The sequence below is a fragment of the Manis pentadactyla genome, chromosome 9 (assembly GCF_030020395.1).
Source record: "Manis pentadactyla isolate mManPen7 chromosome 9, mManPen7.hap1, whole genome shotgun sequence".
NCBI lineage: Eukaryota > Metazoa > Chordata > Mammalia > Pholidota > Manidae > Manis > Manis pentadactyla.
The window spans coordinates 7,168,260-7,194,178 of NC_080027.1; the positions used below are offsets into that span (position 1 = coordinate 7,168,260).

Genomic DNA, 25,919 nt, shown 5'->3' on the forward strand with positions numbered 1-25,919 from the left:
GTGAGCAGAATAATGTAGCCAAGGGCATAATGACCCCTAATGATGTCAACTTCTGAATCCCTGGACCTGTGAACATGTGACCTAACCTGGTAGAAGGGACTTTTTAGTGATTGAACTAAAGATCTTGAGATGCGGCGATGACCCTGGATTATCTCAGTAGGTTCAGTGTATTCGAGGTGTCCGTCTAAGAAGGAGGCAGAGTGAGGGTGTCCACAGAAGAGAAGGTGGAGATCAGAGGCATGTGGCCACAGGCCGATGTAACCCAGCAGCCTCGAGAAGCTGGAGGCAAGAATGGATTCTCTCCTGCAGCCTCCAGAAGGATCGCGGCCCTGAACACACCCGGGTTTCACCCAACGAGCCTTGTTTCAGTCGTCTGATGCCTAGAACTGTAAGAGCATTGATGCATGTTGTTTTAAGCCACTAAGATAATTTGCTGCTGCAGCCCTGGCAAACTAATGCAAATATATTTGTATATTAAGAGAGAACTGTCAGACCTAGAAATCTATACCCGGAGAAGCTTTCAAGAACATTAACTGACTAGAGACATTTTCAGACAATCAAAAATTGAGAGGGTTTAAAATCAAGATACCCTTAACTGAGGGAAATTCTAAAGGATAAACATCAAACAAAAGAATTATTATTGCAGATGTAAGATTTGGGAAACAATAAGAAATACAGAGCAAATACACTAATAAATATGTGGGTCAATTTAAACAAATGTTGACTACATAAAACAACGCATCTAATTTGGGGAGGGGATGACAGAATAAAACTAAAATCTGCACAATGCTAGCACATGAATTGGAAGACATGATCAAAAGGAAAATGAGCTGAGATCCTGGCATTATTTGGGAGGAAGATAAATATATTAATTTTAAACTATAACGAGAGACCCCCCAAAAAGGATGGTGTAGTGATATTAGTATAAAATATAATAGACTTTTAAGCAAAAGGCATTACAGAGATGACAAGGGAGGCCAGTCCATGAGGAGCGCCAAAGGCTTGATCCACAGGAGTATATAATGTTTCTAAAATTTCATACACCCAGGAACAGAGCTTCAAGGTATAAAACAAAAATTAACAGGATTTTAGGAAGAAATTAACAAATCTACCAAATAGTGAGAGGTTTTAATATTTGTCTCCCAGTCACGAGTAAATCTGTTGCAAATAGAAATATTGAAGAGTAAGTGAAAAGCTTCATCTGACACATATTTATATAAACTGCTGTACTTAACCATAGAAAAATGTACCATCTTTATAAACACACATAGGACATTTACAAAAATTAATTACACACTAGGCCATAAAGCTAACCTCACCATTTGGGGGCCTACTGACCTCAACACACTTCAATTAGAAATCAGTAGCAAAAAACTATAACCAGAAAAAAAATATGTGTTTTCAAACTAGAAAACATGCATCTAAAGGTCAAGGGAAAAAAATCATAGAGGCGTTTAAAAAATATCTAGAACTGAGTGATTTTAAAAAAGAATTTCATGGCACAAATTATCAGATGCAGCATGTTCTGAACGAATGTTGGTGCCCCCTCCCAAATTCCTGCATTTAAGCTCTAACCCCTAAAGTGATGGCGTTTGGAGAAGAGGCCTTTGGGAGGTAATTAGGTTTAGATGCAATCCTGAGGGTGGAGCCCTGCACAACGGGATCAGTGCCCTTATAATAAGAGAAAGGGACCAGAATTCTCTCTGTTTCCACCACGTGAGGACACCGCGAGAAGGCCCCTGCCTGCAAAGTAGGAAGGGAGTTCTCACCAGGAACCAGATCTGCTGCCACTTTGATCTTGGACCTCCAGCCTCCAGAACTGTGAGAAATAAAGTTCCACTGCTTAAGCCTCCTCATCAATGGCATGGTGTTTAGCAGCCTGAATTACCTGAGTAAGACACACTCTGTGTGATACTTAAAAGGAAATTTAGAGTCCTAAATATTTAGTAATAAGCCACGTCCAAGTTTATCCCAGGAATACAAGATTAGTTTCAAAAATCCATTAAATGTAATTTACCCCAGTAACAAGTTAAAAGAGAAAAATGAAATAATTGTCTTAATAAAAGTGAAAAAAACAAGCATTTGGAAAAATTCAACATTCAATCATGGTTTGGAAAACCCTAGCAAAGTAGGAATAGGAGGAAACTTTCATCTGACAAAGAGCATCTATCAAAAGTACCTGAAATAACGACCACACTTAGTAGAGAAATGCAGAAAGAATTCCTGTTAGAATGAAGTATCAAGGTCGTAACCTATGCAGTAAGACACAAAAAAGAAAATATAAAGGAAGAAAGGTAAGAAGAAAATTCTTATTTCAAATGAAATTTCTATATTTAGAAGTTATATATATATAATTTAGAGATTATATATAATTAAATATATAATTTAGAAATTTACATATATATTTATAAATTTATACATTCCTATAAAATTTATTTTTCTATAAAGCAGCCATGGTTAGTTCAAAGACACATTTAAAAAGACGGCATATATGACAGCAAAAAAAAAAACGAACAAAAATGGTATGTACATATACATAAATAATCTAGGAATAAATCTAACAGATGTATATCTATATGTAGCATGTTTTTGGATAATGACTCAATATTATAAAGGTATTGGTTCTCCCCAAAGTTGCATAGACATTCAGGGCAGTTCCAGTACCAAACAAACCAGAAAGATGCTTTACCTCTTCTTTAAAGTTTTTCAGAGAAGTTTGGTCATTTTCAGCACCGGGGGACTATAATACGTATGCCCTGGGTGCTTGGACAGGGCCTGAGTTTCCACAGACGGATGGGAAGCTCTTCCCTGCACAGAGATCCTAAGACCTCGGGGGCCCTCGGGAGGGGCAGGCGAGCTTCATCTGACACTTCTCTGTCTTTCCACCTGAAGGAAATGAAAAGATAAACCAGGGCCGGGGCAGGTCGGAGACTTCACCTGAAACCTCGATATCCAGCAGGAGGGGACACGTCCAAAACATTGTGTAATCGCTGTAAATGGCTTTCAAAGAGTCACGTAAACATGGGAAATATTCATGGCACATTAAGTGAGAACAAAATTGCACACATACTGTAATTACAGTTCTAAATGCAAAGACGAGGTCTGGGATGCCAGGCTGTCCAAGCTTCCAGTTTCACCCCAAGACATGTTTTGTTTGGCGTACATTTTACTTTCAGTTCTGATTGCTGGCTAACCTTTAAAAGTCCGGGAATTTCACATAAATGTCCAGATTTCTAGTTTCTCTTAAAAACCTAAAGAGGGACCGACACTGGGCCAAACGTCCACATGGCAAACAGTGACTGCAGGTGTGTTGGGGCCGCCGCCCGGCAGGGGCCTCGTGCATCTTGCCGGCCGGGTCTCCGCCTGCCCTGCTTCTCCCACTGTGTGAGCACAACATCTTGCTGCTCCCATGCCTCTGTGTTTCGTTCATGTCGTTCCTTTTGTCTGAAATGCCTTTCCATCTTTCAACCCGGCAAACTCTTGACTGTTCCTGAAGCCTGGGCACAAGAGTCATTCCTGCCAAGACATCTTGAGCCCCCAGACTTGACCACCTCCCGTACGGCCTGGACCCTGGGGCGGCCACGGTCCTCCCTTCGCCAGTATGTCCCCCAGCATGAACCAAGCTGTTGCCCCAGAACAGGGGGCGTTTTATTCCTCCGGGAGACCCCAGCCTGTGACGCTGAGCCGTGCACAGCGCTGAAAGGGACTGAGGAAGAGATGCCAGGTGAGAACAGAATTGCGTCTGCTGGGTGGTGGCATCCAGAGCTGGTGCCGTCTCCTTAGACACCCCCGTTAACGCCGGTGCAATGTCCCCAGATGAAAACATGGGAGGGGGCCTCTGAGGGGGGCGTGCCCCGCAACAGGGGCAGGCGAGAGCGCCAGCAGCCACATACCTTCTGGGGACTGTTCCCAGAAGCAGACCATCCCATTCCATGTGGTTGAGGAGTGTGATAAAGACCAGCAATGAGCAAGAACATCAGTAAATGCCCCAGTTTTCTCTCCTAAACCCTGGCTGGAAGGCTGGGAAGTCTGGGAGCAAAACCGTTTTCAGAACCCCCTCAGATTCTGGGGGTCCGGAAGCTTCTCAGCTCGGGGGGGGTGTCTGAGGCGGGGGGCGCCCGGCCTTCCTGCCCGGCTCCTGGGAATGTCACCGGTGCTGTCCTGTCTGCTGGGGACGGGGTCGCTCCCCCAGCCCCCGGGTCCCCGGCCAAGGCGTCATCTCCGAAGCACCTCCTTCTCTTCCAGGACATGTCCCTTCCCATGGCAGGGCCTCTTGCGTATGGGTCATCTCCCCAAAGGTAAGAGCCCGTGGCAGGGCTGAGTCTGTCTTGTTCAGAGCTGTGTCTCCAGTGTCTGACTGAATGAACGGGGACTTGGGAGTGCTGGGAAGGAGGGCCGGGCTTCTGGTGGAAGGTTCTAGATGGAGCTGGGGTCCTGACCCTAGAAAGCCCCAAGGTCAGCCCCTCAGTCCTAGCCTGGCGCTACCCCATCCACGGCCCGGTGGCTCCCACAGGCCCTACTTGGAGGCCAAGGGTCTCAGAGGCACCTAGAGAGGGCTGGGTCCCCGCGGCCCTGCGGGGTTGGGGCGGGATCCCACAGGACACGGGCCCCATTGGACACGAGCGCGGTGGTGCTAGGCCCGGAGCGGCCAGCCGGCCATAGGGGACGGCGCGCAGGCTGTCACGCTCCCACCTGCGCCCTTCCACGGTGGGAGCAGGGAGGGCAGATCGTCCCCGGGCTGCAGGCGAGGAGCAGCAGGCAGAGGCAGCACCCAGCTCTCCCCAGCACCCCAAGGCCTCTGGGCTCTGCTGCCCTCTCCCAAAAAGCCAGAAGGGTGAGACAGTGCCTCTGCCAGCACTAAGGCTTGGTGCCAGGGGCCATATCGTCCTGTGTGTGTCTGTCCCCAACTCCAGTCACCCCGGCCCCCAGCTGACGGCAGCTTGCTCCCCCTGGGAAAGAGAGACTTGTGTGGCCCCTAACTGCTCGGGCTGCTGCCTGACCACAGACACTCTGAACACCTCAAGGACAAGCACGCCGGCCGCTGAGCATGACCTTCTTGAGCCTAGTGAAGCCACAGCGGTGGTGGCCCCAGAGGAAACTCCGGCATAGCTCTGAATGGGGTGGCATGGGGACTGTGGCCTGGATGGCCCCAGGTGGCCAGCTGCACGGCCACTGCAAGGGCAGGGAGGCCGAGACAGCAGTTCCTGCTGCTGTGCTCCTCGAGCAGGCCACGGGGCCACTGTGTGTCCCGTTCCCTCGTGGCCCTGCCACTCTGCTTCCCTCTGGGCCCCAGAAGCCCACATGGTGTGGCATGCATGGGACCCTGAGCTGGAGTGGAAGGTGAGGGCACACCCTGTCCTCGTGCCGCTGGGGGCACTCTGCACCCCACCCGCCCCATGCCTGCGCACAGCAAGCTCCTCATAAATGAGCCGCCAGGCGCCTCAAGGCTGGGAGGTCTGGCCATAGACGTGTGGGTGGTGGCATGCGAGCCAGCTCCACCCCTGCAAAAGCGACCACAACACACGTGTCACACACACACCCCAAGAGGCCTCACCCCCAGACGTGCTCTGGGGCCCCCACAGAGCTGTGAGACCCCTGGGTGCTTCCGAATCTGCTTGCTGGCAGATCTCTCCAGATTGTCCTCTGCCATGTTTCTCCTGCGGTAGAACCCAACATCAAACCTCATTTCACAGAGGTGTTCTCATCACAGCCAGAAACCTATGGATCCTTTAATTCAGACAACCTTATTGAGATATAATTCCTGCATCCCACAGTCTGCCCTTTTAAAATGCACAATTCAATGGCTCTTAGGATATTCCCAGACTTGTGCAGCCGCCACCGCAAAGGACTTTAGGACATTTTCACCATCTCAAAAGAAATGCCCACAGTCAGCATCGCCCCTCAGTCCTCCCCGAGTCCCCCAGCTCCAGCTGCTGACAACCACCGGTCTACTTTCTGTCTCTGTGGACTTACTACCCTGGACATTGCATACAAATGAAATCATGCACCACGTGGTCCTCTGTGTCTGGTTTCTCTCACTGAGCAGAATGTTTTCAAGACTCATTGTGTTGTTGCATGAATCACTGCTTCCTTCCTTTTATGGCTGAATAATATTCCATTGCATGATTTACCACATTTTGTTTATCATTCACCAGTCGACGAGCATGTGGGTGGTTCCTACTTTTTGACTGTTGCGAATCATGCTGCTGTGGACATTTATGTCCAGGCTTTTGTGCGGACGTGTGTTTCCGTACCTGCTGGGTCTGTGTCTAGGAGTGGAGTGGCTGGGTCGTATCGTAACTGCATTTAACTGAGGAACGGCCAAGCTGTTTCCCAAGCAGCTGCACCCCTTTACTTTCCCGCCTGCAGCGTATGAGGCTTTTGAGTTCTCCACACCCTTGTCCTTGTCAACACTTATTATTATCCATCTTTGTGATTCTGGCGGTCCTGACAGGGGGAGATGGTCCCTCGTGCATTTACTTTGCATTTTCCCGATGGCTAATGAGACTATTTTGAGCATTGCCTGGGCACAGGGGGGGTCCTGAGCTGGAGTGGAAGCCTGTGGACAGGTACGCCCTGTCCACGTGGTGCTGGGGGCACCCTGCACCCAGCCTGTCCCACACCTGTACACAGCAGGCCCCCGATAAATGAGCCACCAGGTGCTTTGAAGGTAAGAGGTCTGGCCATAGAAGTGAAGGTAGCAGCCTGTGAGATCTAAGGGCAACAAGCAGGCGCTGGGTCCTGGCCCTCCCTTTGTCTGAGCAGCAGTCATGGGCGTGGGAGCTTGGGCGGGGGCTGAGACTCCCACGCTGCGAAGGCACCTAACATCACTGCTCTGACCAAGCTGGAAAAGCCCTCTGTACATATTCCATCTTTTTTTTAAAGGTTTGGGGGATCTAATATGTTCAGAAAACATGAATACCTTTCATTCCCATTTTTTTTAAACAGGCACTTCAGCTGCAAGGCTGCCCAGATGCCTGAACGTGCAAACTTGCCCTGGGAGTTTTGGAGAGTAGAGTTTGCACCAGTTCACAAAGTCAGCGTTCTGAGGAACCTTTGTCTCGGTGCACCACGAGGGCTAGTGTGGTGGAATCCGCAGGGAACTCGGACCCAGCCCTGCCCCTGCAGACCCTGAGTTAAGAACTAATGAAGGCCGGTCCCCAGTGCCCGGTGACCACCTTCCTCCCCCAGAATCAGCTGCATCATTTGCAGGGCTCAGGACAAGATGTAAATGCAGGTTCCTTGTTCAGACACTAAGAATTTCAGGACGGCAACAGCCATGCCTTAAACCGAGTGCCTCCTGAGCACAGGGCCTGGGTGGTGAAGGCATCGTTTCCCCGTGAACCGGCCCTGCTCATTCAGCAGCCAGGGCCGGAGGGGACGCCTCTCTGTGGCTGAAGCCAAAAGACCCCAGGACTGCCCCTCCCCAGCCCAGGCACTTTGGACACATTGCTCAGCCTCGCCTCCACTCCCTGAGAACAGGCTCACGATGCCATTCATGTCTCTGCTACGGTGTCGGGCCTGCACAGGATTGCAAACAGACTGGGCCTTGCCTCATAGAAAAGGGGAAAGGCAGGCCCTGTGTTTAGAGGCTGCCAGGCCTGCCCACTTCTTGGACTCTAGAACCATGAGACCCCACCCACCAGGCTGGGGGCAGCTGCAGCTGGGAGGTGTGGAGCCAATTCTCCTGACGCCAGCCTGGGGATTTGGTGAGCACCTGCAGGGCACCCTTGCTGATGCCCAGAGGGCAGGGCCTTAAACATAGGCTGCCACTGGATTCCGGGTTCCCCGCGCAAAGGCCTGCACTCCACGGGGTGGGGTACTCAGTGCCCATGGGCACATCGTGAAACAGCAGTGTGGGCACAGGAAGCCAGTGACATGAGCTGTCACCGCTGCTGTGGTTAGGTGTTCATTTAGGGTCTCATTTGGAAATCGTCATGAAATATATTTTTCACTGATTTATCACAGCTGCACTGCGTTCCTGCTGCCACTCTGGCAAGTTCCTTAACCCTGTTGTGCCTCAGTTTCCCCATCTGCAAACTGTGGATAATGCAAGTACAAAGTTATAGGGTCGTCGAGCACATTGAATTAATTAACATGTGGAAAACGCTTAGGAGAGTATTAGGCATAAAGCAAATGTTTAATAAATGTCAGCCACGCTCCTCACGCACCCTGTCCCAGCATCAGCTTGCCGCCGCATGGTCCCCATGGAGGCTGTCATTCCTGGGATTCTGAGGAGTGAACTAGTGGCACGTGGATGTGCTGGTTCTTCTGACCTCCTGTGTTCTCCGGCCACCCCGGTAGGGGTGCGGCTCCACCAGGTGGGGACACCCGCACGCTGGTGGGGCCGCCTTCATCTCACACTTTCTCGTTTGGCCTTGCAAGACCCCCTCCTCCTTTCACGCCCTCCTGGTTGCCTGTGTTCTAGAAAGAGCACCCTGTTCTCAAACGATGAACAGCTAAGCCACTTGGGCATGTTCCTGGCTTAGTCCCGTGGCAGCCCGGACACCCTTGTTCTCTTTTCTGCTTTCCATCTACTTCTATTTCCCCACAACCCCAACCCAGCGGCAGCCGCCATGATACCTGTCTGTCTCTCTGTGACATCATCTAAGTTTGGGGATGCTTCCGGTCTACAGATCAAACGATGCAGAAAAAGGTTTCCTAAGTCGAGGTATTCGGGGCCACAAAAACAACACGACCTGGAGGGGCGGAAGATGGCGGCGTGAGTAGAGCAGCGGAAATCTCCTCCCAAAACAACATATATCTATGAAAATATAACAAAGACAACCCTTCCTAGAATAAAGACCAGAGGACACAGGACAATATCCAGACCACATCCGCACCTGAGAGAACCCAGCGCCTCGCGAAGGGGGTAAGATACAAGCCCCGGCCCCGCGGGAGCCGAGCGCCCCTCCCCCCAGCTCCCGGCGGGAGAAGAGCAGGCAGAGCGGGAGGGAGACGGAGCCCAGGACTGCCGAGCACCCAGCCCCAGCCATCCGGGCCAGAGTGCAGGGCGCTCGATACTAGGAAAACAGGGCAGCAAGAACAGTGAGCAGGCACTGGAGGCTGGGCGACAGAGGACATAAGAAAAGCGCGCGACCATTTTTTTTTTGCTTTTTTGCTGTTTTGTTTTGGCGAGTGCTTTTTGGAAGTCTTAAAGGGATAGGGACCCCAATACTAGGGAAACAGGGCAGAAAGACCGGTGAGCAGAGGCCTGAGGCTGGCACCGGAGAATAAAGAAAAACGAACAACCACCTTTTTTTTTTTTCTTAATTAAAAACTTTTTTTTTAATTAAAAAAAATTTTTTTTTCTTTTTTTTTTTTTTTTGGTGGTCGTTGTATTGTTTTGGCGGGTGCTTTTTGGAAGTCTTAAAGGGGCAGGGCGGGACACTTAATCCAGAGGTAGGGAATCCAGGATCTCTGGGCACCCTAACCCCTGGGCTGCAGGGAGCAGGGAGGCCCCTTACGGAGATAAATAGCCTCCCAGCAGCTCCTGCTCCAACGCGACTCCACCACTTTGGAGCAGCTGCCCGAGCCAGGCCACGCCCACAGCAACAGCGGAGATTAACTCCATAGCAGCCGGGCAGGAAGCAGAAGCCCTGTCTGCGCGCAGCTGCCCAGCACAAGCCACTAGAGGTCGCTGTTCTCCCAGGAGAGGAGGGCCACAAACCAACAAGAAAGGAAGTCCTTCCAGCCGTCACTCGTCCCAGCTCTGCAGACTATTCCTATCACCATGAAAAGGCAAAGCTACAGGCAGACAAAGATCACAGAGACAACACCAGAGAAGGAGACAGACCTAACCAGTCTCCCTGAAAAAGAATTCAAAATAAGAATCATAAACATGCTGACAGAGATGCAGAGAAATACGCAAGAGAAATGGGATGAAGTCCGGAAGGAGATCACAGATGCCAGAAAGGAGATCGCAGAAATGAAACAAACTCTGGAAGGGTTTATAAGCAGAATGGATAGGATGCAAGAGGCCATTGATGGAACTGAAACCAGAGAACAGGAACGCATAGAAGCTGACATAGAGACAAAAGGATCTCCAGGAATGAAACAATATTAAGAGAACTGTGTGACCAATCCAAAAGGAACAATATCCGTATTATAGGGGTCCCAGAAGAAGAAGAGAGAGGAAAAGAGATGGAAAGTATCTTAGAAGAAATAATTGCTGAAAACTTCCCCACACTGGGGGAGGAAGTAATCGAACAGACCACGGAAATACACAGAACCCCCAACAGAAAGGATCCAAGAAGGGCAACACCAAGACACATAATAATTAAAATGGCAAAGATCAAGGACAAGGAAAGAGTGTTAAAGGCAGCTAGAGAGAAAAAGGTCACCTATAAAGGGAAACCCATCAGGCTAACGTCAGATTTCTCAACAGAAACCCTACAGGCCAGAAGAGAATGGCATGATATATTTAATACAATGAAACAGAAGGGCCTTGAACCAAGGATACTGTATCCAGCACGACTATCATTCAAATATGACGGTGGGATTAAACAATTCCCAGACAAACAAAAGCTGAGGGAATTTGCTTTCCACAAACCACCTCTACAGAACATCTTACAGGGACTGCTCTAGATGGGAGCACTCCTAGAAAGAGCACAGCACAAAACACCCAACATATGAAGAATCGAGGAGGAGGAACAAGAAGGGAGAGAAGAAAAGAATCTCCAGACAGTGTATATAACAGCTCAATAAGCGAGCTAAGTTAGGCAGTAAGATACTAAAGAGGCTAACCTTGAACCTTTGGTAACCACGAATTTAAAGCCTGCAATGGCAATAAGTACATATCTTTCAATAGTCACCCTAAATGTTAATGGGTTGAATGCACCAATCAAAAGACACAGAGTAACAGAATGGATAAAAAAGCAAGACCCATGTATATGCTGCTTACAAGAAACTCACCTCAAACCCAAACACATGTACAGACTAAAAGTCAAGGGATGGAAAAACATATTTCAAGCAAACAACAGTGAGAAGAAAGCAGGGGTTGCAGTACTAATATCAGACAAAATAGACTTCAAAACAAAGAAAGTAACAAGAGATAAAGAAGGACACTACATAATGATAAAGGGCTCAGTCAAACAAGAGGATATAACCATTCTAAATATATATGCACCCAACACAGGAGCACCAGCATATGTGAAACAAATACTAACAGAACTAAAGGGGGATATAGACTGCAATGCATTCATTCTAGGAGACTTCAACACACCACTCACCCCAAAGGATAGATCCACTGGGCAGAAAATAAGTAAGGACACGGAAGCACTGAACAACACAGTAGAGCAGATGGACCTAATAGACATCTATAGAACTCTACATCCAAAAGCAGCGGGATATACATTCTTCTCAAGTGCACATGGAACATTCTCCAGAATAGACCACATACTAGGCCACAAAAAGAGCCTCAGAAAATTCCAAAAGATTGAAATCCTACCAACCAACTTTTCAGACCACAAAGGCATAAAACTAGAAATAAACTGTACAAAGAAAGCAAAGAGGCTCACAAACACATGGAGACTTAACAACACGCTCCTAAATAATCAATGGATCAATGACCAAATCAAAATGGAGATCCAGCAATATATGGAAACAAATGACAACAACAACACTAAGCCCCAACTTCTGTGGGACACAGCAAAAGCAGTCTTAAGAGGAAAGTATATAGCAATCCAAGCATATTTAAAAAAGGAAGAGCAATCCCAAATGAATGGTCTAATGTCACAATTATCGAAATTGGAAAAAGAAGAACAGGTGAGGCCTAAGGTCAGCAGAAGGAGGGACATAATAAAGATCAGAGAAGAAATAAATAAAATTGAGAAGAATAAAACAATAGCAAAAATCAATGAAACCAAGAGCTGGTTCTTCGAGAAAATACACAAAATAGATAAGCCTCTAGCCAGACTTATTAAGAAGAAAAGAGAGTCAACACAAATCAACAGTATCAGAAACGAGAAAGGAAAAATCACGACGGACCCCACAGAAATACAAAGAATTATTGGAGAATACTATGAAAACCTATATGCTAACAAGCTGGGAAACCTAGGAGAAATGGACAACTTCCTAGAAAAATATAACCTTCCAAGATTGACCCAGGAAGAAACAGAAAATCTAAACAGACCAATTACCAGCAACGAAATTGAAGCGGTAATCAAAAAACTACCAAAGAACAAAACCCCCGGGCCAGATGGATTTACCTCGGAATTTTATCAGACATACAGGGAAGACATAATACCCATTCTCCTTAAAGTTTTCCAGAAAATAGAGGAGGAGGGGATACTCCCAAACTCATTCTATGAAGCTAACATCACCCTAATACCAAAACCAGGCAAAGACCCCACCAAAAAAGAAAACTACAGACCAATATCCCTGATGAATGTAGATGCAAAAATACTCAACAAAATATTAGCAAACCGAATTCAAAAATACATCAAAAGGATCATACACCATGACCAAGTGGGATTCATCCCAGGGATGCAAGGATGGTACAACATTCGAAAGTCCATCAACATCATCCACCACATCAACAAAAAGAAAGACAAAAACCACATGATCATCTCCATAGATGCTGAAAAAGCATTTGACAAAGTTCAACATCCATTCATGATAAAAACTCTCAGCAAAATGGGAATAGAGGGCAAGTACCTCAACATAATAAAGGCCATCTATGATAAACCCACAGCCAACATTATATTGAACAGCGAGAAGCTGAAAGCATTTCCTCTGAGATCGGGAACTAGACAGGTATGCCCACTCTCTCCACTGTTATTTAACATAGTACTGGAGGTCCTAGCCACGGCAATCAGACAAAATAAAGAAATACAAGGAATCCAGATTGGTAAAGAAGAAGTTAAACTGTCACTATTTGCAGATGACATGATACTGTACATAAAAAACCCTAAAGACTCCACCCCAAAACTACTAGAACTGATATCGGAATACAGCAAAGTTGCAGGATTCAAAATCAACACACAGAAATCTGTGGCTTTCCTATATACTAACAATGAACCAACAGAAAGAGAAATCAGGAAAACAACTCCATTCATAATTGCATCAAAAAAAATAAAATACCTAGGAATAAACTTAACCAAAGAAGTGATAGACTTATACTCTGAAAACTACAAGTCACTCTTAAGAGAAATTAAAGGGGACACTAACAGATGGAAACTCATCCCATGCTCGTGGCTAGGAAGAATTAATATCGTCAAAATGGCCATCCTGCCCAAAGCAATATACAGATTTGATGCAATCCCTATGAAACTACCAGCAACATTCTTCAATGAACTGGAACAAATAATTCAAAAATTCATATGGAAACACCAAAGACCCCGAATAGCCAAAGCAATCCTGAGAAAGAAGAATAAAGTAGGGGGGATCTCACTCCCCAACTTCAAGCTCTACTATAAAGCCATAGTAATCAAGACAATTTGGTACTGGCACAAGAGCAGAGCCACAGACCAATGGAACAGACTAGAGAATCCAGACATTAACCCAGACATATATGGTCAATTAATATTTGATAAAGGAGCCATGGACATACAATGGCGAAATGACAGTCTCTTCAACAGGTGGTGCTGGCAAAACTGGACAGCTACATGTAGGAGAATGAAACTGGACCATTGTCTAACCCCATATACAAAAGTAAACTCAAAATGGATCAAAGACCTGAATGTAAGCCATGAAACCATTAAACTCTTGGAAGAAAACATAGGCGAAAACCTCTTAGACATAAACATGAGTGACCTCTTCTTGAACATATCTCCCCGGGCAAGGAAAACAACAGCAAAAATGAGTAAGTGGGACTATATTAAGCTGAAAAGCTTCTGTACAGCAAAAGACACCATCAATAGAACAAGAAGGATCCCTACAGTATGGGAGAATATATTTGAAAATGACATCCGATAAAGGCTTGACGTCCAGAATATATAAGGAGCTCACACGCCTCAACAAACAAAAAACAAATAACCCAATTAAAAAATGGGCAGAGGAACTGAACAGACAGTTCTCCAAAAAAGAAATACAGATGGCCAACAGACACATGAAAAGATGCTCCACATCGCTAATTATCAGAGAAATGCAAATTAAAACTACAATGAGGTATCACCTCACACCAGTAAGGATGGCTGCCATCCAAAAGACAAACAACAACAAATGTTGGCGAGGCTGTGGAGAAAGGGGAACCCTCCTACACTGCTGGTGGGAATGTAAGTTAGTTCAACCATTGTGGAAAGCAGTATGGAGGTACATCAAAATGCTCAAAACAGACTTACCATTTGACCCAGGAATTCCACTCCTAGGAATTTACCCTAAGAACGCAGCAATCAAGTTTGAGAAAGACAGATGCACCCCTATGTTTATTGCAGCACTATTTACAATAGCCAAGAATTGGAAGCAACCTAAATGTCCATCGATAGATGAATGGATAAAGAAGGTGTGGTACATATACACAATGGAATACTACTCAGCCATAAGAAAAGGGCAAATCCAATCATTTGCAGCAACATGGATGGAGCTGGAGGGTATTATGCTCAGTGAAACAAGCCAAGCGGAGAAAGAGAAATACCAAATGATTTCACTTATCTGTGGAATATAAGAACAAAGGAAAAACTGAAGGAACAAAACAGCAGCAGAATCACAGAACTCAAGAATGGACTAACAGGTACCAAAGGGAAAGGGACTGGGGAGGATGGGTGGGTAGGGAGGGATAAGGGGGGTGGGGGGGGAGGAGAAGTAGGGGGGTATTAAGATTAACATGCATGGGGGGGTGGGAGAAAGGGGAGGGCTGTACAACACAGAGAAGGCAAGTAGTGATTCTACAACATTTTGCTATGCTGATGGACAGTGACTGTAAAGGGGTTTATAGGGGAGACCTGGTATAGGGGAGAGCCTAATAAACATAATATTCGTCATGTAAGTGTAGATTAGTGATACCAAAAACAAAGCAAAAAAAAAAAGGGCAGTTCCTGTGTGGTAACCTCCAACGAGTTCTACACAAGGGTATAAAGGGCATATAAAAGTGTAGGCAAAGGGTCTGTTTGTGTTTATACAGAGGATCAAAGCCTAATTGGGCTACCCCGAAAATGAACTAAGATACGATATGAAAAAGAACTTCCAACATCAGCACTCTCTGGAAGACTCAGGCCAGAAGATGATCATCAAAAAACCCCAACAAAGATCCACGCACTGCTACAGCTGTAGATGCACTCATCCCACCAGTTCCTGGACTTGCCATGGGAATGAGGAAGGAGATATCTAAGCTGGCCTGTGCATACAGTAAAACAACAAATTTGACTGGATCTATACTGTTGGAACTCAACCAAGAATTTGGAGAAGTGCAAATTGTAGCACTCCAAAGTCTTACAACTACAGACTATTTACTGTTAAAAGAACATATGGCATGTGAACAGTCCCCAGGAATGGGTTGTTTTAATTTGTCTGATTTCTCTCAGACTGTTCAAGTTCAGTTGGACAATATCCACCATATCATAGATAAGTTTTCACAAATGCCTAAGGTGCCTAACTGGTTTTCTTGGTTTCACTGGAGATGGCTGGTAATTACAGATACGCTTTGGTTATGTAACTATACTCCTATTATGTTAATGTGTGTGCGCAATTTAAGTAGTAGCTTAAAACCTATACATGCTGAAGTTACTCTACAAGAAGATATGTCAAAGAAATAATCAATCTTCCCATGTTTTCTTCCGCCTGCTACTTCTATAGCTTTTCTTCTTCCTTCCCAATTACAACCCTTAAATAGAATTCGTGCCTCATATCAAATTTACCGAGTATCATAATTCTTCCAAGTGGTAAAGATACCTCAAGACAAATGCTGGGCATAGAAGCCACAGGGCATAAATATGCAAAAAAGTAAAAAGCTAACCTTTTCAAACAATAAGGCTTCCCTCTCACTTACCAACTTCACATCTCCCTGTATGGCCCCGGAAGATGACTGGTTAGCCAGAGACGGGTAAGATTCCTCAAGGGAGGAACAACCTAAGACAGGCACAGTCGCAGGGGGGCCATCAGGTGAGAAATTGGGGATCAACAGAGGTGAGGCTTAGAACCTCACCCCCCCTGTTCTGAGAGAAATCTTTGCATCCGTGGATGTTTTATTGCCCTTGTCTAGCTTGGATTAACACATAGTGTACAGGCACACACCTGATCATCTACATTTGCCCTCTTACAGCACTAAACTATGTTTTCTACCTTTATCTTGTATCTACCTACCACTTCAGCATTTTATTAAAAATAATAATAATAAAGAGAGAAATGTGGTATCCACATATAAATCAAGTATAAAAACCAAATGAGTATTCATATTTGAACTGACTGTTTATAGTTCATAATGCATGAGCAAAACCGAAAGTTTCTGTGATGACTGCCCTTGTACTGTTCACTATGTAACTCATTCATTATGAAAGAATTTGTTCTCCATGTAAGAACTTGTTTGTTATGCCTCAGAAGATTGGAGACTGACGAAAATTAGGCTTGGGGTGGATTAATGATTGTGCATTGAGCACTGACTCCCCTATACAGAATTTTATTGTCGTTAACAACCATTTGATCAATAAATATGAGAGATGCCCTCACAAAAAAAAAAAAAAAAAAAAGGACAGACTTCCAATGGTAAAATAAATAAGTAACCGGGATGTAATGTATAGCATAAGGAAAATAGTCAAGATATTGTAACAGCCTGGTAGGGTGATAGCTGGAACCTAGAATTATGTATATAAATGTTCTACCACTGTGTTGTACACTTGAAACTAATGTAATGTAATACTGTGCGTCAACTACCCTTCAATAAAAAATAATTATTAAAAAAAAAAAAACAAAACACGACCTAAGGGAACAACGCCTGTCCACCTCCCACACTGCCCCCTACCCTGGAAGCACCAGCTTGGGGTCCCGCTCAAGTCAGCCTGGGTCACTGCTAGGAAACACCTACTACGCAGGGCCAAGGGGAGGAAGAGAAAACGTGCCGCTTATGTGGAAACCTGAACTAAGAAGAGGCCGCTCCCACGCGCTGTAATGCAGGGTCAGGCATGCATCAGCAGAGATAAGGCTTCGTTTTTAAGTCTGTTGATAAGTCTGGTCAAAAATTATTAATCTGAGCAGGAAGTCAGGCCTTTCCGAGGGCCGAGGACCACCCACTGGAAGGAGCCCGGGTTGGAGGCAGCGGGGGCCCCCTGGCTGCGGCGGAAGTGGCCCAGCCAGGCTCCTCTGCGTCCCCATAAAACAAAGTCCACTCGACAGAGCTCACCCTGCTTCTCGTCTGTCCTTAGGGATCTGCCCGCACATCCCCAAAACTGCCGAAAAGAGGCTGTGCTCCCCTAAAGAACTTCTGGATTTTCACATCTCCTCTTCCTATGTCCTGCCTCTGTTTCCTTGTTTTCTTTTTATTAATCAGGTGAAATTCACCTAACATAAAATTAACTGTTTTAAAGTGAACACGTCATCACCTCTGTCTAGTTTCAAAGCATTTTCAACAGCCTTCCCAAAGTCACCCAGACCATCAGCAGCCCCTGCAACAAGGGATCCACTTTCTGTGACCACGGATTCCGCCGTCTGGACAGCCACACAGACAGAATCGACACGAGGCTGCTGTGTCTGCCCCCTTCACACATCAGAGTGTTTCTGAGGTTCTTGCACACTTGGCATGTGCCAGGCCTGCGCTCCCCATGCTGGCCGGGCGACGTCCCACTGTGCAGACAGGGCACATTTGGCCCGCCCACCCATTCAGGGGCGGCCGCTTTGGTTGTTTCTACCTTTGGGTGACCGTGAATATGCTGTGAAATGTATAAATCAGGTTTTGTGTGAACACCTGCTTCAAATTCTTTTAGGTGCACACCTATGAGTGGAATTGCTGGGTCATGTGACTACTCTGGGTTTAGCTTGGTTTTGATTTTTTATCTCCTTTGGCTCCAGTTCCCTGAAACGTCCAGATATTTGGGTCCTCTTGGCAGTGTGTTCATTTATTGCGGTCTGGCTGTGGCATTTGGGCCTCTTTAGGGGCTCTGCCTAAAGCCCAAGGATGCGGAGACACTGTTCAATAAAAGGAGCCGGCAGGTGCTCCCTGTGTGCACAGCGGGGCCAGGGCCCGGCAGGCACCCCGTGTCGGGAGCCCCTCTCTGCAGGGCCCTTGTCTCTCTCCATCACACGCCCATGGGGCTGGCCAGGCCCGGGGAGGGTCTCTGCTCGGAGGACCCGCTGCCTTCACGGCACAGGACGCCTGCTGCCTCCCTGCATTCAGGGTCCCCTGAGCAGAGACTCGAGCCCCCAGGAATGTCCCTGAGCAGACGGCAGGTGCACCCCTGAGGGGTGCTGTCTGCTTGCTGACCGGGTTATCTGGGACGTGAAGGGGCTCTGGGCGTCAAAGGCCCGGAGCGCACGGGCCGGACCGCGTGACTCCTCCAAAGAACAGGACCTCCGCTGGCGAGCGAGCTCGCTTACAATGAAGAGAGAGCAGTGGCCGAGGACGCCGAGGGGCCCTGCACCACCTCGCACACTGCAGCTCCCGGGGGCAGAGGCAGAGGAGCCGCTGGACCGTCAGACTTAACGTCCACCTCCAGGCACGTCACTGCCGACGGCGTGAACACTGGAAAGGGGATTCGAGAGAGCGGGAGGGCGTGTGCAGAGCCGACCCTGGGCGATGAAGGGCCTGCGCTGCACGGCAGGAGGATGGAGAGGCGAGCAGTGCTTGGCGCTCCGGACGGAGCCCCGCAGGCTAAGTAAGTTGGCAGAAAATAACACGTTGGTCAGAAGCAAGGCTTCACTGAGCCTCTATTTCTGTGTGAGATGCTGGGCCACAAACACGGCCTATGTTGTGCTGTTAGATTTCCTCATTGGAGACACAGATGCTATCGTCCCTACTTACAGATGAAGACACTGAGGCAGAAAGGTGGCCAGCCCCTCACCAAGGCCACACGGAGCACATACGCTTCTCCGGCAGGCCACACGGCCAGCCCTTGGTCGGAAGTGGTGGCAAGGACTCTGTGGTGTCGAACACTTGGTGACCATTTGGACAAACATGATTCCATCATCTGAGGGGCTGTTTGGAACCCCACACCATTGCAAAAACAGCAATAAGAAGAGACTTCTCGGAGAAGTAGGGGGGTATTAAGATTAGCATGCATGGGGGGGTAGGAGAAAAGGGAGGGCTGTACAACACAGAGAAGGCAAGTAGGGATCCTACAACATTTTGCTATGCTGATGGACAGTGACTGTAAAGGGGTTTATAGGGGGGACCTGGTATAGGGGAGAGCCTAGTAAACATAATATTCGTCATGTAAGTGTAGATTAGTGATACCAAAAACAAAGCAAAAAAAAAAAAAAAGGGCAGTTCCTGTGTGGTAACCTCCAACGAGTTCTACACAAGGGTATAAAGGGCATATAAAAGTGTAGGCAAAGGGTCTGTTTGTGTTTATACAGAGGATCAAAGCCTAATTGGGCTACCCCGAAAATGAACTAAGATACGATATGAAAAAGAACTTCCAACATCAGCACTCTCTGGAAGACTCAGGCCAGAAGATGATCATCAAAAAACCCCAACAAAGATCCACGCACTGCTACAGCTGTAGATGCACTCATCCCAGCAGCTCCTGGACTTGCCATGGGAATGAAGGAGATATCTAAGCTGGTCTGTGCAAACAGTAAAACAACAAATTTGACTGGATCTATACTGTTGGAACTCAACCAAGAATTTGGAGAAGTGCAAATTGTAGCGCTCCAAATCATACACCTACAGACTATTTACTGTTAAAAGAACATATGGCATGTGAACAGTCCCCAGGAATGGGTTGTTTTAATTTGTCTGATTTCTCTCAGACTGTTCAAGTTCAGTTGGACAATATCCACCATATCATAGATAAGTTTTCACAAATGCCTAAGGTGCCTAACTGGTTTTCTTGGTTTCACTGGAGATGGCTGGTAACTACAGATATGCTTTGGTTATGTAACTATACTCCTATTACGTTAATGTGTGTGCGCAATTTAAGTAGTAGCTTAAAACCTATACATGCTGAAGTTACTCTACAAGAAGATATGTCAAAGAAATAATCAATCTTCCCATGTTTTCTGCCGCCTGCTACTTCTATAGCCTTTCTTCTTCCTTCCCAATTACAACCCTTAAATAGAATTCGTGCCTCATATCAAATTTACCGAGTATCATAATTCTTCCAAGTGGTAAAGACACCTCAAGACAAATGCTGGGCATAGAAGCTACAGGGCACAAATATGCAAAGAAATAAAAAGCTAACCATTTCAAACAATATGGCTTCTCTCTCACTTACCAACTCTACATTTCCCTGTATGGCCCCGGAAGATGACTGGTTAGCCAGAGACGGGTAAGATTCCTCAAGGGAGGAACAACCTAAGACAGGCACAGTCGCAGGGGGGTCATCAGGTGAGAAATTGGGGATCAACAGAGGTGAGGCTTAGAACCTCACCCACCCTGTTCTGAGAGAAATCTTCTGCATACGTGGATGTTTTGTTGCCCTTGTCTAGCTTGGATTAACACATAGTCTACAGGCACACACTTGATCATCTACATTTGCTCTCTTACAACACTAAACTATGTTTTCTACCTTTATCTTGTATCTACCTAGCACTTCAGCATTTTATTAAAAATAATAATAATAGAGAAATGTGGTATCCACATATAAATCAAGTATAAAAATCAAATGAGTATTCATATTTGAACTGACTGTTTATAGTCCATGATGCATGAGCAAAACCAAAAGTTTCTGTGATGACTGCCCTTGTACTGTTCACCATGTAACTTATTCATTATGAAAGAATTTGTTCTCCATGTAAGAATTTGTTTGTTATGCCTCAGAAGATTGGAGACTGACGAAAATTAGGCTTGGGGTGGATTAATGATTGTGCATTGAGCACTGACTCCCCTATACGGAATTTTATTGTCATTAACAACCATTTGATCAATAAATATGAGAGATGCCCTCACAAAAAAAAAAAAAAAAAAAGTATACACTTCCAATGGTAAAATAATAAGTAACCGGGATGTAATGAATATAGTCAAGATATTGTAACAGCTTGGTATGGTGATAGCTGGTACCTAGAATTGTCATGTATATAAATGTTGAATCACTATGTTGTACACCTGAAACTAATGTAATGTAATACTGTGTGTCAACTACCCTTCAATAAAAAAATAATTATCTACAAAAATAAAATAAAATAAAATAAAAATAAAAATAAAAATAAAGAAGAGACTTCTCAGCAGCTCACCAAGTTTTGCTTAAAGCCCAGAAGAGGTCTTGGGGGTGCACGGGAGCTGGCTTCCTGAGCCCCCCTCCTGTGGTTGGCGGTGAGGATGCCTGGAGCTGGTAAAGAACACATTATTTACCAAATATCCTGAGTCTGGACTGCGGGGTCTGGACTCCAGTCTTTGGGAAAGTCTCTCATTATCCCATCTAACCCTCTGCTTCCTTCTCTGCACAAAGGCTTCAAGTGCATTGAGTCAGAGAAAGAGTCTGTGCAGGTGCGACTGAGGGAAGGGTCTTGAGATGGGTCATCCTGGCCTAACTGTCCTGGCCCTCCACCCAGTGACAGGTGCCACTGTAAGAGCAGAGACCCAGGAGGAAGGCCGTGTGAGGACAGATGGAAGGGATGTGTCTGCAAGCCCAGGACACCTGGGGTTGCCGGTAGTCTCCAGAGGAGGAGGGAGAGGCCGGGACCTCTGCCTTGGGGCTCACAGAGGACCCCGCCCTGCTGGGACCTTGGCTTTGGACTTCCGGCCTCCAGGCTGTGAGAGAATAATTTTCTGTTGTTTAAGCCACCCCATTTCATGATGCTTTATTACAGCAGCCACGGAACCAATCCCACACCCTGGGACTCAAGAACACGCCCCTCCTGCGACAGACCCGTGGGGGTGAACACGCACGCAGCCCCTTTGACCCAGAACTCCACCTGCTAGGAATTTATCCTGGTGAACTCGGTGAACGAATGCGTAAAGATGTATGTTCGAGATCACCACAAAAGGATTGTTTAATATAGAAAAGAAGCAAAAAGTTTTAAATATTTTGATTAAATATGTTGGGATGTATCCATTCAAGGAAAAACTGAATCCTTTTAAATGCATCAGGCAGATGGGTACTTTTTGCCATGGAAAGATGATCCCAGTATATTATTAAGCGAATATATGATTCCAACTCTGTGGCATTCTGGGAAAGACACAACTATGGAGACAGTAAAAATATCAGTGGTTGCCAGGGGCTGGGGTTTGGGGAGGGAGAGATGAATGGGTGCACAATGGGGGATTTGTAGGGCAGGGAATCTACTCTCTAAGATACTGTAGTGGTGGATACAGGACATGCATTTGTCCAAAACCCACAGAATGTACCACAAAAAAGCATGAACCATGATGTGAACTACGGGCTTCCGTTAATAATCAGGTAATAATAGGGTACATGGGGGCCGGGAGGGAAGATGTGGGAACTCTTGTTCCAGCTGCTCAATTTTTTAACAAATTTTAAAATGTTCTAAAAATTAAAGTCTATTAACTTTAAAAAATGCAGCTTATAAAGTGATGCATATAGAATCATCCTGTGTTGAAAAAGGAATATATTGGCCTCCACACCATGTCAATGTGGCCCGTGTCTGAGTGCTGGCACTCCAGAGGGCTGTGTTCCTCTGCTTAATTTTATTTTCTGATCTTTCCAGATAAATAGGGATGACTTGGGTATCGATTTTGTCTGGGTTGATTTTGTAAAATTTTAAAAGCTTTGTAACTGTCTGCATCCCATGCATGCCTATAATCAGATGCTTTGATTGATGTATGTCTTTCAAAAACAGGATGGAGAGTGGCCGCGTGTATGGCCCACCAGGCGGACCCCAGACCCTGCACTGTGGCCCAGACAGTTGCTTCTGGCTACAGCAGCCCCCGCAGCCCCTGGTCCCTGGCTACAGGAGGGTCTGTGTTGCCCTTACAAAGGTTGGGATGCCCACCTGCTCCATCTGTCTGCGGGTCAAGCAGCTTGTGTTCCCTCGAGGCCCCTCAATGCACTTGGGTTGCAGCCCCTGCCCCAGAGGTGGCCATGTGTCCTGTGGCAGACATAGCTCCATCACACAACCACCTCTACTCAGCCACCGGGGGTCCCAACGGGTCACCATGTCACAAAGACACTACAGAAAGAGACCCAGCAGGGGTGCACAGTCCCGCAGTCAGCACACTCGCCTTAGGACAGCGGGCTCATGGCCCCCCTGCCAGAGCTTTCCCATGTGGCAGTGGTGCCCGATGGCAGAAGGGTCTACACATTGGCTAAAAAGACTCCAACAAGAGAAAAAGAGATTGCATTTGTGTACTCTAGATCGATACATGGATATGCACATACCATGCATTGCATGTGTGCATGCGTGTGTGTGTGTGTGTGTGTGTGTGTGTGTGTTTGGGGAAGTATTTCCGGGACATCTGGTGCCACTTGGTGTGGCTGCACCCACTTCTCCACTATGTGGGGAAGATCAAACAAAGATGCACATATGTGAAAACACTTGCTTTGTTAGTTATTTGAAATCTAGTTAATAATCCCTCGGGATTCTTCAGGGGCGATTTTGCCCCCCTGGAGCACACTTGGCAGTATCTGGATTTGGGGCAGTCACGCCTGGAGCTGGAGGGCACCATCGTCACCTAGGGGTGGGGCCAGGGGTGCTGCTCCGCCTCCCAGAACACACAGGGTGGTCCCCCACAAAGAACCATCAGGCCCTAGGTCAAAAACCCTGCTTCAGGGATGTGATGCCCTAGTTCTGTGGTCCTAGCGTTAGAGTGTATTTTTTGCTCTTGATATTTTACTAAGGCCCTTGTGCTGCACGCTGGGCTTCCTGCAGGCTTTCCTCGCTGGCTTTCCTGGATCCTTCCATGCCCTCACCCCAAAAGGCAGACCCTGTGAGCTGGCTGCCCAGCCAGGACCTACGCACAGCCCCTTTCCCAGCTGTTCCCGAGGGGGCTGCGCAGATGCCGCCTTCCTGCCTCTTTTGCCGCTATGAGTGGCTGTGCTTGGCACAGAGCGGCACACATTCCCCCCAGACCCTTCGTTCAGTGGGACTCTGCAGTGATGCAAAGATGGAGGACAGGAACCGTGGGGCTTGGTCACTCAGTTGGTGCAACCCTCACACATAGGCAACGCGCGCTGCTGTTCCAAGCTCTGAAGGCCCTGGAAAGCTGAGATGGGCACCTGTGCCGAAACTGGTGGAGCCGGGAGAAGTTTTCCAGCTTCAGCTGAGAACTCACCAGAATGACTCATAGTCAAAGATGGAGCGGCGTGCAGAGCAGCTAGGAGCGCCAGCCTGACAGCTGGCCAGCCCAGGGACAGACAGCACACTAGGCTTTCTGCACCTTGGTTTCCTTGTCTGCCCCCCTTAGATGACCCCACCCGACGGGCATGGGTTGCCCTGTGTTCTCCAAAAAGTCATGTTGAAGTCCCAATCCTGGGGCCTGACCTTATTTGAAACAGTCTTGGGAGATGTAACCAAGTTAAGATAAGGTCACACTGGGTTAAGGCGGACCCTAAGTCCGCTGACTTGTGTCCCTATAAAAGGGAAGTTTGGCCACAGACATACACAAAGGGAAGACGGCCACGTAAGGACAGAGACAGAAATCGGAGCAACGCACCCAGATGGGAAATGTCAAGGCTTGCCGGCAGCCACCAGAAGCTGCGAGAGGCAGGAAGGACCCTCACCTAGAACCTTCTGAGGGTGCTGATGTTGGACACTGGCCTCCAGAACTGGGAAAGAATCCATTTCTGTTGGGTTAAGACCTTCAGTTTGTGGTCATTTGTCACAACAGCCAGAGGACTACATGCCATCCAGTCAGCGAGCCGTGCCGAAACTCAACGTCTGTAACGAGCTTTCCACACAATTTTGACGCACGTTCGGCACTGCCCGCGGACTGGCCGGAGCTCTGTCTGTGGTGCCTCAGCGGCCGGACAGCCCCCTTGGCCTATGGGATCGGGGTGTCCCTTGCTCTGTGCCCTGGGTTCCCGCCTGCTCCCTGCGGTGGCCCGCCTGGCCCTGCAGGAGGCAGGCTGGAAGGCACCGGCGCACGCGAGCACCTTGCCCCGACTGCCTGCCCCAGCACCCCGCAGGTCAGTGCCTGCCCTCCTGTGTGCAGGGCTCTGGGTTTGCCCCCTGCTCCTGGAGGGCACAGTGGCTCTCACTGCCCTGAAGGGTGCAGGTGCCACAGGGCAGGGCAAGGCCAGGCCTCAGCCGCCTGTCTCCTGCTCTCAGAGAGGAAGCCTGGGCACGGCTCCTGGTCAGCCTGTGGAGAGCAGGCCCCCCCACACCCCAGGCTCCTCTTACCACACTGCCAGGACACTCACCTGGGACCAGGGGACTCGGGGACCCAAGGTGAAAGCAGTGTCCTTCCGGCTCTTGCATACAAGTTACCCTGAACCCTTGGGCTGTCTGCCTCTTACAAGCACCACCTCTTCCCTTCCTCTCATTCCTGGGGAGGAACAATCCCCCCCCACCATCTCCAAATAGCCTTTCTGCCTTTTGTCCCAGGAGGGGACCTCGCGCCATTGCCCACTGATCCCCAGACAGCCCTGGGGCCTGGGGCTTTCCCTTCCCTCACTGGGGTCCCTCTGTCCCCCTTGCACGGCACCTTCCGGAGGCAGGACCTCTGTGACCATCTCTCCAAGCCCAGAGCTGCGGGCGGCCTGCAAGGATACGGGTGCCTCCGTTGGTGCCACTAGACTTGCCTCCAAAAGCCCTTTCAGGCCCCACAGGCACGCTTATTTCCAAGCCTACAGACCAAATCGCTGGGGGGACGGGCAGTCTTCACTTTCAGACCAGCTGAGCTGGTGTCTCGTGAGGTGCCCAGATCGGCCCACTGTGTCCCTCTGCCCAGTGGCTCCACCCACACCCCCCTGGACCCCCAGCCTGGACCGTGGGGA

At 47.8% G+C, this 25,919-nt stretch overlaps 1 long non-coding RNA gene across 1 annotated transcript in view; it reads right to left on the bottom strand.

Moving 5' to 3' along the window:
- Positions 1-8,010: 8,010 nt before the first annotated feature.
- The window catches only part of LOC130684771 (uncharacterized), a 35,155-nt gene continuing 17,246 nt past the window's right edge, over positions 8,011-25,919 (bottom strand). The window contains exons 2-3 of the long non-coding RNA XR_008999097.1: positions 16,853-17,119; positions 8,011-8,699 (exon numbers count right to left, since the gene is read on the bottom strand). This is a non-coding gene — a long non-coding RNA (uncharacterized LOC130684771). The remainder of the gene's footprint in view (positions 8,700-16,852; positions 17,120-25,919) is intronic.